Raw genomic sequence first — 12,703 nt, 5'->3', positions numbered from 1 at the left:
CCCTACAAACTTATTTTTATTTCCTTATGTTTAAGTCACCCCTAGCCTGGGATCTCCTTGCAATGCCTCTATCTGCAGACTTTAATAGGGAACCAAAATCTAAAGCAAAAATGTGATTTGAATTGCAAATTTCCAAAGTAAGTATCACAAGCTTAATATCAAATGGTAGCTTTGGAGGTAAGATATAAAAACCTCATATTTACTCTTATCATTATTATTCAAAATTGTTTTGGAAACTTGTACTAATACAGAAGGAAAAAATCAATGAAAATAAGGAATGTTTCCTTTTTCAGTAAATGATTTACTTTCAGTACTAGAAAACCATAGGCAATTTACATTATTTGCAGATGCTATAATACCTAGGAAGCCCAAGAAACAATATTAAAACACTGAGTTTTGAATAAGAGAATTAGGTAAAGTGGCAAAATGTAAGATAAATATACAAATATCAATGACTTCCTCTGTACTAGCTGCAACTTTGTTGAATTACCAAAGGAGTATAAATGTCATAGTGACTTACAATAGCAGAAATTTCTTATTAACATCACAAAAAGCTGGGGCTTAGTGTTGAATGTCATTCCTACAAGGGTCTCACACATTCTCACATGTCCTGTTAGATATGCTAAATATGCAAGAACCTGATCTTTTCCTACCCATCATATTATCAGGGTTGTTTTTACAGTGAGCAACCTTGAGAGATGAATTAATTTCTACTTCTGAGGCAACAAATAGAATTGCTCACTGTATGTGACAAAATAATGGGATTTCAATCCCAGTGCACTTTTCTCATAATGCATCCCACTGTTTGTCCAGGCATACATCTAGACCCATTCACATCACCACTGCAGGAATGGAGATTTAGGGAACTGATCCAAACATGCTGATATCTTGACTGCTGCTTTTTCTATACAGAACTGAGCTGGTGCTCCACCATGTTCTTGAACCTCCAAAACTGTGAGCTAAATAAAGCTCTTTTCTTCATAAGTAGCCTGCCTCTAGTATTTCATTATAGTGACAAAATGTTGACTAATCACTCAAGTTATATAGAACAAGCATGGATATATAATCTTCTTATCAAGGAGGGAAGAGATAATGGCCAATAATAAAGTCAAACATTCAAATGATAACCAGTTAGATATAAATGGAACACACATTTTTATTTTTTGGGGAAAAAACAAAATTTATGACTCAATCTCCCACTGAAGGGCAAACCCAGAAAGTTCTGAAATGGCTGAGAGGCAGCAATCCAGCATCCAGCTTCAGAACCGGCTGTGTTGGCAGAGGGTCAGGACTGCAGGGCTCAGGCAAGAGTCCCATGGAAGCACAGGGAATGTAGGTACAGTGCTTCCTACAGGGCCTGGAACCTGGTCTGTACAGAGGGGAGGAGGGTTGCTGGACAGGCAGTTCAGAGGGAAGGATCTTCATCACACATAGAGAGGCGCTCTGAGGCCTTGGGGGCACACAGAGGGTTGAGGAGGGGAGAGGGCAGGACTCAGGAAGTAAAACCAATCTGTCTGGTCTTTGAAGCCACTGCAGGCTCAGGTGCCTGACTGTGCACCAAGGGGTTGCCTTCCCTCAGTGCACTCAACCCACGGCCTCCACAGCCAGACCTCCTTCCTGCCACAGCCCTGGGATCCATAACCTGCAGGCCCGCTGCTCAGGTACTTTGGGCATGAGATAGCACCGTGTGCAGGCCAAAGAGAAGCAGGGGGCCATCCTGGCAGCATGGCCCTCAAAAAATGTTTGCTTTACTAGAAACCCACACGCACACCTACCATGCAGCATAGGGTGCCTGGCTCCTGGGAAAGAACCAGGAGGTTCTTGGCTCAAGAACCAAGGAGGTCAGCCCACAGGACACCTGGACCATGGGGGCACTGCTTGTCACTGTCGCTAGCTGGAAACCTGGGCCCTGTCTGAGCCTTCCTGCTGACCAGGGCCCAGGGTTTGGCTGGCCCATAGATGACCACCTGGCTGTCCTGGTTCAGAAGACCGGACAGCCACGGTGGTTGTATGCAGCCTCGCCCACAGTCAACTTCAATCATAGGCTGGGCTTGCGCTCTGCCACGTCCTCCAGGCAGGGATGAGGGGGTCGATCTTTGAAGAAGTCTGAGACATACTGAAAAGTGTAGGCCAACTTCCAGTGACCTTGGCAGGAGGCAGACGAGGACATCGCGACAGTGGTGCTTGTGGTCCGACACGTGGGTGTAGCCTACGCACAGGGCAAAGGCCACCAGGAAGAACTGCACAGTAGGCCGCAGCAGCAGCGCCAACTTCCCACAGAGATGCGTCTGCAAGAACAACCAAGAACAGCACGCAGTACATCCCAGAGGAGGAGTGTCCACAGTAGGAGGAGAGCCTGGCCTTGATGACATTGGCAGGGCTCCCACTGCACACCCTGTCCAACTGCACGTAGACCGAACAGTTGACCCAGCTCTGGGTTGCAGACGGCCAGGAAGTTGGGGAGTGGACAACTGATCATGTACTTGGCCAGGTCCGTCAAGGACTGGCTCATGGCTGCCCCAAACAGGAAGGTGTCCAGCACCTTGTAGAGGGAATGGGAGTAGAGGCGTCGGTGCACACCAGGTAGGCTTTCCCTGTGGAGACCAGGATAATGGTGGCTATGATGGTGACCCTGGCCATGAGCCCATGGTTCATGGTGTCCCAGTGGTAGAGGCATCAGGTGGAGTCATCTCCGCAGTAGAACCCTCGCTTGTATGGGGTGTTCACCAGGGTCAGGATGGCTCAGGATAGAGTCGCTCTGCTCCAAGTCACTGCCGGGCCTTCCCTGCATCCCACAGCCCACATCCCAGGGCCACAGGGGCACAGAATGCTTTTAGTGATAGGAAAAACAAAAACAAAACTATAAAAAGAGACATTTAATAAACAACTAGAATATGCATATTGTAAACTTTCTTGAAGTAATAATAACTCAGTAAGTGAACATGTATGCCATGCTGGATAGAAAAGTAGTTTGATAAAAAAAAATAAATAAATAAATAATAAAATCCTTTTGTGTTTTAACACATTTCAATGCAAATTAAATTAGAACCTCAGTTTATGGTGTTCTAAATAGAAAATGAGTTATATGTCTGTGAATGGAGCATTTGGCTCATCCAGGAGAAACTGATAAGCGATAAAGCAAGCAGTATGCAAATGTGCCACATAATACTATTTCATAATTCAAACACCATTTGTTTTGTCTATATTAATATAAATGTAGATATATATCTTTGTAGGTGAAGGAAAATTTTGTAGGGAAACTGAGGCAATGATTATTTTTATCTGTATACATCTTGGTATGGTTTGACAATAGAATACACTCCAATAGTACCTCTAGAACTGCCTCTTCCTAGTCCTGCCTCAGATCATATGTCTCCCCATAGACTGACTGCTGCTGATCCCTCCAGCATGATGCTCAAGTGAATACTCCAGCACCCAAATGTCCTGGTGCCTCTATTATCCACTCTGTGAGTTGGCTTTCCATCACTGTCACCAAAATACCCAATAAACAACCCAGAGGAGGAAAACCTTGTTTCAGCTCATGGTTTCAGTAGATCAGTCCATTCTAGGCTGACTCTATCACTCTGAGCCTGAGGTGAGGCAGAACATCATGGTGGAAGATAGAGGAATGTTTCCTAACTCATGGCTCCTTGCAGAGAGAGGAAGAGAGAGAGAGAGGGAGCTTCACTGGCCAGGGACAAAATATAAACCCAAAGGTTCACCCCCAATGACCTGCTTACATCCTACTCACCTATAATTATCACCCATTAACCCCTTTAAATTATTAACCCACCAAATGGATTAATCCACTGATTAGGTTACAGCTCTCATGATATAATCATTTTGCCTCTGAACAATTCTGCATTGTCTCACACATGAGCTTTTGGGGGGATACCTCCTATCTAAATATCATCTACCATACTAGGTATAAAACTCCTCACACCAAAAGTCAAGGCCTTCTGCAATACAATCATTGATAAAATAAATTAGTGCTGTTTGCATCTCGACCCTGAGAGGAACTGAGAAAAGGAAAAATGACCTTCCTGCCAGTAGATGGCTCGTCCATGATCTCCTCAAGTCAACACAAGCAATTCTAATAGAATGAAAACCTCAGACAGGACTACATGGTGGTCATATAAAAAATAGGCAGAAACTGACTCTGAAGCCACAGAGATCATTGTGCCCATCCTTTTTCTAACATGAGTGACAGTTGCTTCTTTACCAACATGGACTGTGACTCTCCATTAATCTTCCCACCCCTGAGATAAAAGTAGTTAAGATGCCATTGGGCATCAAGCTGCCTCACTTCTTGACCCTGTCCTGACTCACATCTTGGAATCATTGAATAGAAGCCAGAATCCTCTAAGGGGCACTGCTCCATGCTTCTTTCTGAGATGCTTATATGTGGCTGTGGAGCTACCAGAAATCTAAGTAAACTAACTCTGACCACAGAATTCTGACCAGAATTCCCTAGCTGGCAAAGGGCTCTCTGCATGAGGCAAAACTCTTGCCAGTTGCTTGAAAACAGTATTTTGATTCTGATCCTGTGGGTGTCTGCACAGGTCACCAGAGCTTAATCTCATACGGAGCTCATGCAAGTCAATAAAACTAAGCAAACAGCCCATTAAAAATGGGAAATGCCAAATATAGGCTGTTTATAAAAATGACATACCAAACACTTGAGATGACATTCCATGTCAACAGTATAGTAATCCAAAGGAAACAAAGTACACGTGTGTGTTTGCCTATCAATTACAAAGAATAAAGAGAATGAGAAAACCTAATGTTGACAGTGTTGGAAAATGGAATTGTCATGCTCTGATAATTGCAACGCAAAATTGTTGAAACTCTTCTGCAGAGATAAAACCTACATTGTCCAGTCATTCACAATAGTCATTCATATTAGTCTTGGTAATGATTTTTTTTTGATACAACATCAATAACACAGGCAACAAAAGCAAGAATAGATAGTGGACAACATTAACCCAAATTGCAGAAGGGGACAAATGTCAGGGCAGAAAAAAACCTCAACACAGGAAAAAACATTTGCAAACTGTCAATTTCCAAAATATATGTAAACCCTAGAGTTTAATAGCAAAAAAGTTAATAATCCACTGAAATCATGGGCTAAGGACTGGAAGAGACATTTCTGCAAAGAGACCTGGTTTTTTATGAGCCTAAGCAGCCCCCAGGATAGGCATGGGTGTGAGCAGAGAAATGGTGCCCAGTGACTTTCCCACAGGGACCTGAGATCTGCCCCAGCCAGTGGGAGCCTTGATTACAATGATCAATTTCAAGATAAAATTTAAAAATTTTCCACAATAACAATACATAATTTAAGGGTGTACTTTAAATTTTGGTGTATTTTCTGAAACTTCTCAGTAGAAGGGTTCCAAATGGGTTTCGTGGACCACTAGCCTCCATGTGGACAGGAGGAAAACTTCTGTCCTTCAGAATGCCTGGCAGATTTACTTATAGTGTTTGCACAAAAGACTTGACAAAGACAAAAGCTTAGCTGGTTATAGTTGTGCACACCTGTAATCCCAGCAGCTCAAGAGGCTGAGGCAGGAGGATTCCAAGTGCAAAGCCAGCCTCAGCAAAGGCAAGGTGCTGAGCGACTCAATGAGACTTTGTATCTAAATAAAATTCAAAGTAGGTCTGAGGATGTGGTTTTGTGGTTGAATGCCCCAAATTTTAATCCCCACTACCAAAAATAAATAAATAAATAAATAACCACCCAGCTGCCAAGGAGTTGCCCTGTTTGCAGGTCTCCATGGAGACAAAAGATGCAAATATGTTCCCTTGCACTTCCTGGGCAGGGCATCTGCTCTGAATCCACACCACAGGACCCAGAGTCTGTGCAGTGATTGGGGGGGCACTCCCACCAGAACCTCACAGGATTCCCTCTACCCATGGGAGAGCGGGAAGGAAGGGCTGTCTGTTCTCTCCAGGAGTGACAGTCTGGGAGACAAAGCCAAAGATGGGCTGGGCAGACAGGACCCATTGAAGACATAGGCCTGTGGTGTCCAATGTTCACAGCACTCACAGTCCTGTGAGTCAAGTGTCAGGAACCCAGGAAAAAGCTGCATGAGTTCCTGGGACATGGAAGTAGCATCTTGTCTTGGAGTCCTGGTGCCTGGAGCCTAATGTCACCAGCTCTCTGAAGCTCTTGGACTCTGTCCCACCCCGGCCTTCCCCTCCCCGCCCCCCCCCCCCCGCTCTCTGGAGTTCTGTTCTCTCCCTCAGCCTCTTTTTATGACCCTTTCAGTCTGTCTTCCTCTTACACTTTTCTCTATCTCTATCTTTCTCTTTAGAAGTGTCCTATTTCTGTCCCTTTGTGGGCCCCACATACCACCACAAATAGGGATCAGTGTGTTGGGAGCTGGAGCAGAAGCTGCTGGGAACTGTTGGAGTTGTGACAAGTTGGCTTTGACCCTAGTCTTGCCCTGTGAGCCCCTTGATTTTTTCCACTGAGCCCCTTTTGCACAGCCAGATTGTCTCCCACCTGGGCTCTGACTCCTGGCTCTTTCCACATGGTGGGAGTAGCCTGCAATTGCAGGAACCTCAAGTGCATGCTTAGGACCCCTGAAGATGGGGAGTGACCTGCTTGACCTTGGACACATCTCTACCTCTCTAATCTCATAGCTCCCATCAGAAAACCATATCTATTCTCTATGTCCAGGTCACAAGAGTGAAGGGAAATTAACTTGAAGAACATTCTTTGTACACCAAAGCAGGAACATAAGCCCAGCCACCTCCAGGGCCAGGCCAGGAACATGAATGAGCAGAAGGATGAGCTGGCACACAGGACAGCAGGGCGTATGGGGACTGTGGCAAAGTGGAGAACCCAGGATGCAGGAACCTGCCACTCATCTTCAGCTGATTATCACCATGCATAGGTATATTGACTGAATATGGTCAAACTCCAGAGGTTCTAAAACTGGAACACAGATCTGTCTTTAAATTTGTTCATCTGGACAGTTTCACTTTGTGGACTGGGTTTGGCCTTGTTTCCACCAGCCTTCCTTTTCTGCATGTGAAAATGTCACAGGCTGAAGACTCACCTTCAGAGCATCCCTTTGGGTTAGTAACCTCTTTTACTTTGAAAAGAGTAACTTTGCATTGTGATACATTTATGCTGTGCAGGACATAATCAGGAGTTGTGCTAGACAGTAAAAGGGTGGCAGGTGACTGAGGGGTACTTTCAGGTAGGGAAGGTGATTGGTCTCCATTGGTAAAGTTACTAGGACAAGCTTGCATGTTGAGCAGAGTTAAGAAGGCTCACTGTCCCTTCTAGGAACTGAAGAGTGGGAGCTTGGCATCCATGTTATGACTGTGAGGATGCAGGCAAGAGATGAAGACCTGATGTGCTGAGAAAGTTGCAGAAAGACCCTGCATCCACAGTGATATCACACTGATGCCACTCCAGCCCTAGGACTTCAGGGCTCCAGGAGTCTTGTTCTTATGGGACAAGAAGATATCTTTTAAATCCTAAAACCATTTGCTGAGTGTTCTAAAACTGCAGCTAAGCACATTCCAATGTTACAGTATCTTCTGTTCAGAGTGAGCTGAAGTCTTGCTCAGGAAGAAATCAACAAAAATGCTTTTGAGCCACACTTACAGGCTGGTAATTTTCTAGGCCCTTAGAATTTGAGATCAGTTGAACTCAATCCCTGCTTTCACAAAACTGCAAACATGGAGAAAAAACATGCAAAGTGCACAGGCTGTGCACAATATCTGCTGTTGCTTATGGTGACTGCACAGGGAGATGTCACACTTGAGGACCTGCTGTATCCTGGGTGACCAATAGTGATGGCACAGCATGTCTTGCTGGATTGGATGGATCTGTGCGTAACCAATCCCAGCTCCATGTGGGTCTAGACTGAACTTCCAGAGCAACAAGAAAACATTTCAGAAAATTCTAGAAACCTCTGCTTATGGACACTTGAGCGAATCAGGCCAAATAACACTCCTGTGTGTTACATGCCTTGGTCCCTGGGCTGAGAACTTAATGACCTTGATGGTATGTGTGGCAGGAAGGTCACAAACAAATCATTGCCCTCCCTGTAGTCCCCGCACTCTGAATGTCAGGCATGGGTGGCCTCTTCTTGTTGAAAGCTTTGCCCAGAATGATGCAAGTTCCAGTTAAAATCATGCACAGTATGACTTTTGTAAAAACAATCTTTTATGACCAAACAGCTTTGTTAAATTTGGGGAAAATATTAAACACCTATGGATACACATATGAATTTAATTTCTGAAGTAGATAGCGGGTTCTGTTTAGAAAATGTTCCAAGGCCTCTGTGAAAGTGATTGTAATTCAATTTATTTATTTTTTGTTAGAATTTGGTAATATTGAAGAGGGGAGCAGCCTCCTTCACTAAGTTCCAGGTCACAGCAGTGCAGCCTGGATATCCACAAGCACAGCTCTCTAGAACTGCTTCATCTGTATCCCTGAAATTCTAGACCTGGTGATTGACAGGTCCCCATACCCCACCCCTGGCAACCCCCCTTCTACTCTCTGTGTCTATGACTTGGACCATCTTATGGACCTCATGTGAGTGGAGTCCCGCAGTGTTTGTTGTGGAACTGGCCCACTTCTCTTGGCCCCCTATGACTCCCTTGTGTTGTCATGAGCTGCAGGCCTTCTTTCTTTCTTTAAGGCTCCATTGTGTGATCAGCCACAATCTGTAAACCTATGCATCTTCTGATGGACATCTAGATGTGCAGGTGGCGGCATGGGCCTGGGGACAACCTATGCCAGGGCTCCGGCGCAGTTCAGAGAGGTGGATCTGTGCCAGGCCTGAGCTCCATCGGGTGTCAGTGGTGGGATGGTCCGAGCTTACCCTGTTCCTTGCCCCCCACCCACCCCCAAGGCAGCGAGGTGTAACAGGGCAGAATCTGAGCTCTGGTGGGAGTCTGTTGGTGGTGGGACAGACCCAGGACTACCATGGGCCCTGGCTCCCACGCAGGTCCGCAGAGCGGACCTGGGGGCCAGGCTTCAGTTCCGTCGTGTGTCTACTGGTGGGCAAATGTGGTCCTGGGAGGAGCCTGACCTCTGGAGGGAGTCAGCCAGTGGTGGAATGGACCCTGGGTTACCCTGTGTCCGGGCTCCCATGCAGGTCAGTGAGGCAGATCTGTCCGGATCCTGAGCTTCTGCAGAAGTCTGCCGGTGGACGGAGGCAATCCTAGGCCAAGCCTGAGCTCCTGCAGGGAGCAGCTAGTGGTGGGTAGGACCCAGGCGTTTGCTTAGGAGGTGGACAGTTGAGTTGGAGTTTTCTTCGGAAACCAGTTGAAGTGGAACTAATTCGTGGGTCTTTCCATATACGAATTCTACGTGTATCATATTTTGACTTTGATTATTAGTCTGAGTTTTGTTTTTGTTGTTGTACAACCTGTATTTTTCACTACATAGCACAGTTTATTTGACACAGGGTATTATTCACCAAAGGAGTACAAAATTCAGAACCTCACAGAGGCCAAGGCTTCTAATGTCAATTCTGCATCTAACTAACTGAACAAGTCATAACAGAATGTAGAGCCAAGGTGCTTGAGGCAGTGAGATAATGAATTTGAATAAATTTAAATACATAAAAGGCAACCAAGATAATAGAAAAGTAGCATGATGCATAATCCATTGTTCACCATCAACAATGCTCTCATTTTGTTTCTATAGCACTTCCATCTTCCTGCTACTTCATAGTAGCTTCCGGCTGTTACTTATTTGCATTTAGTAGGAATCAACTTTCTCTAATTTCAACATCATATCTTAACTGTAGAGTTTTGACAGATGGTTGCACTGTACCTCCATGTGAGACATTTCCATTTTCCTTAAGGTTGCCCAGGATAGTTGCCCAGCATCCCCTCCCAAATTAGCCTCTGCCTCTTTTGCCAGAGAGATCTTTTCACTCCTGATTCATAGAAGTCACAAGTTTTGCATCCTTAGGACAATGGATGTTATTTTTATATATAAGTAGTCTCTTGCTATTCTGATTTTACTTAGCTTTTAAAGAGTTAACAATAATTGCTAAAGTTGATCAATTAAAGGAGGTAAAAATCATGTTTTAAGGTCCTTGTTTCATTGATAATAAGTTACCAGATATTCAATTGTTGAAAAATCCCTACATTCTTAGAATGAGTTCTAGTTGACCATAATGTGTTGTTATTTTGAAATGCTACTAGATTTATATGTATTCATTTTATTCAGAGTTATTGAGTATGTATTTATAAGAAAAATTAAATTATTTTTATTCATTGGTAGTTACATTTGCATTTCATACCATTTTCATGCCCTATAAAATGTCATTTTTCTTTGGTCTTTTTTCATCAATTAAAAAATTTCTCGTCTTTGATTTTGCTTTCTATTTTATTTTTAGCTTGGTTAGAGGTTTAATTACCTTGTCAGAGAATCAAATTTTGTGTTCATTCTTTCTAGTGCTTTACTTCTAGATCATTAGTTCTCCTTTTAGATTCATTAACTTCACTTTTTTTTTACTTTATCTAGTCTTCTTTTTATTGAAATATTAAAATGAGTAATTAGCTCTATAATTTTAGTCATTCCTTCTTAATAAAGGTATGGGATGGTATAATCCTGTGTGTGTGTGTGTGTGTGTGTGTGTGTGTGTGTGTGTGTGGTGCTGGTGATCAAATGCAAAACCTTGCATGTGGTAGGCAAGTGCCCTACCAAAAAGCTCCATACGTAGTTCTTTTTTCTTTTCATTTTGAGACCAGGTCTCACTAAGTTGCTGAGGCTGGCCTCCATCTTGTCATCTTCCTGCCTCAACCTCCCAAGTAGCTGGGATTACAGGTGTGCAACACCATGCCTGGCTATAATCTTGCCTTTGACTGCAAATTATCTTTGTCTCATTGAGTTTGGTGTTGGGAGTTCCTCTTTACTTGCTTTCTAGGTAGTATGTAATTTTAGTTGCAATCACTAATTTTAGTTCCTGTGCTTGAGCAACTGTACTGAGCTACCTTGTTGGAAATGTCCCTGCAGGAGGACAGACTCTCAGGAGCACATGCTGTTGATTCTACTCACACACAGTGTGTGACTGAGCCATGCTATGGAGTCTAGAAAATGGAGAGTGCTTTGAAGATGGGGCAGGAGGGAGCTCAGGGCATGGAGCTAACAAAAATATTCGGTTTTGAACTTCGAGGCTTCGGGAACTGCTGTGATGCTGCAGGAGTGGGAGGCAAGGTGTAATCTCCCCTTTGACACTTGTTCACAGTTTGCTGAGGCCAGAGATCATTTGTTGAATATAAATATGTGGAAAGTCCCTGCTATTTGTTTTGTTTGGTTCAATATTTATTGAAACATTTTGTAAAACAATAACTGAATATATTGAAAGCTAGTTTGTACAGGGAGCTGTATGTGTGATTTAATCTGAACACAATGGCATTGGGATGTCTTTACCTGCCTTTTGATTCTGTTTGCTTTTACTCTCAGTGATTTCAGGGCACATGATGTTGACACTGGCTTGGGAAGGGGACACAGGGAATGAAGGTATCACTTTTGCTTTCTTACAGGCTATTCTGCACCACAAAGTCCACATGAATGATGGCTTAAACTTGTCTAGATCTCAGCACAATTAATCATGCACAGCCCAAGTCATCTGAATCAATGTTTTCCTCTTCAGTAGTTTTATAAGGTACTTTTGCTTTTGTTGTCCTGGTAGTTTGATACTTCATTTTCTTTTTCTTTCTGGGTTTTCAAGTACACAAATTCCAAAATGTATATACATTGAGGGAGGTCAGTAGAACACAATACAAAATTCTGCTTAGATAATTGTATGTTTCATTTTAAATGAAGGATAAAGAAATGTGTTTTTAGAAGTTGTGCATGTAATTTGTAATCAAGAGCTACAGGTTAGGATTACTCTTCAACTTATTTTTGTGCTAGACTGACTTACTTCCCTTTTACAGAGAGAAATAATGAAGACTTAGATGCTTGATAAGGTTTGAACTACGTTAAAAAAGTGATCCTTGTAATAACTGATTTTTCTACCTAATTATTGAAACAGTTGCATATCCACACACTAAATCAATCATGTGGCCAAAGTGTTTTCTGATACCATTATATCAGTACAGTATGTCATCTGTACAGGATGGATATCATCTGTCTCTTGAAATTTGCAAATTTCATGAGAGGAAAATATTTTTGAAATATGAAAATTTTATGTATACAGATAATTCAATATGATAAAGTGCTTAAAATTGTACATTTTTACAAATTTACACATATATCCTTTTTTAAAATTTGCTTTTTGAAATTTTTGTTTACTGATGATATTTCTTTATGTTTTGTTGTTGTATTCTACTTTTTAATGTTTCTCCAAGGCTATTATGAGCTTTTATGTTAATTTCTTGTCATCACATATAAATTGCAAATACTTCCTACAGTGTATTAGTTTGGGAAAGAATTTTAAAGGCTCAGTGGTAGTGTGTTTGCCTAGTAGCATCCATGAGGCACTGGGTTGGATTCTAAGTACCACATACAAATAAATAAAATAAAGGCCCATCAACAACCAAAAATTATTTATTAAAAAAAAAAGAATTCCACACTAAAGAAATATCTGACTTAAGGGGCAGGGCTTCGGGTGGGGAGGGCGCTACCCGGGTCAGTTGCTAAGACTGCTCAGCTCTTTCGTGGCTATAGGATGGGACCCTGGCTCATCACCTTTGCTGGACTAGTCTGGCTGAGGCC

At 43.0% G+C, this 12,703-nt stretch overlaps 1 pseudogene; it reads right to left on the bottom strand.

Moving 5' to 3' along the window:
* Positions 1-1,981: 1,981 nt before the first annotated feature.
* On the bottom strand, positions 1,982-2,763 carry LOC113178054 (phospholipid phosphatase 2 pseudogene; annotated as a pseudogene).
* Between the last annotated feature and the right edge of the window lie 9,940 nt (positions 2,764-12,703).

Source organism: Urocitellus parryii, chromosome 9 (assembly GCF_045843805.1).
Source record: "Urocitellus parryii isolate mUroPar1 chromosome 9, mUroPar1.hap1, whole genome shotgun sequence".
Lineage (NCBI taxonomy): Eukaryota > Metazoa > Chordata > Mammalia > Rodentia > Sciuridae > Urocitellus > Urocitellus parryii.
This window is presented reverse-complemented; position numbering and strand designations above follow the sequence as displayed.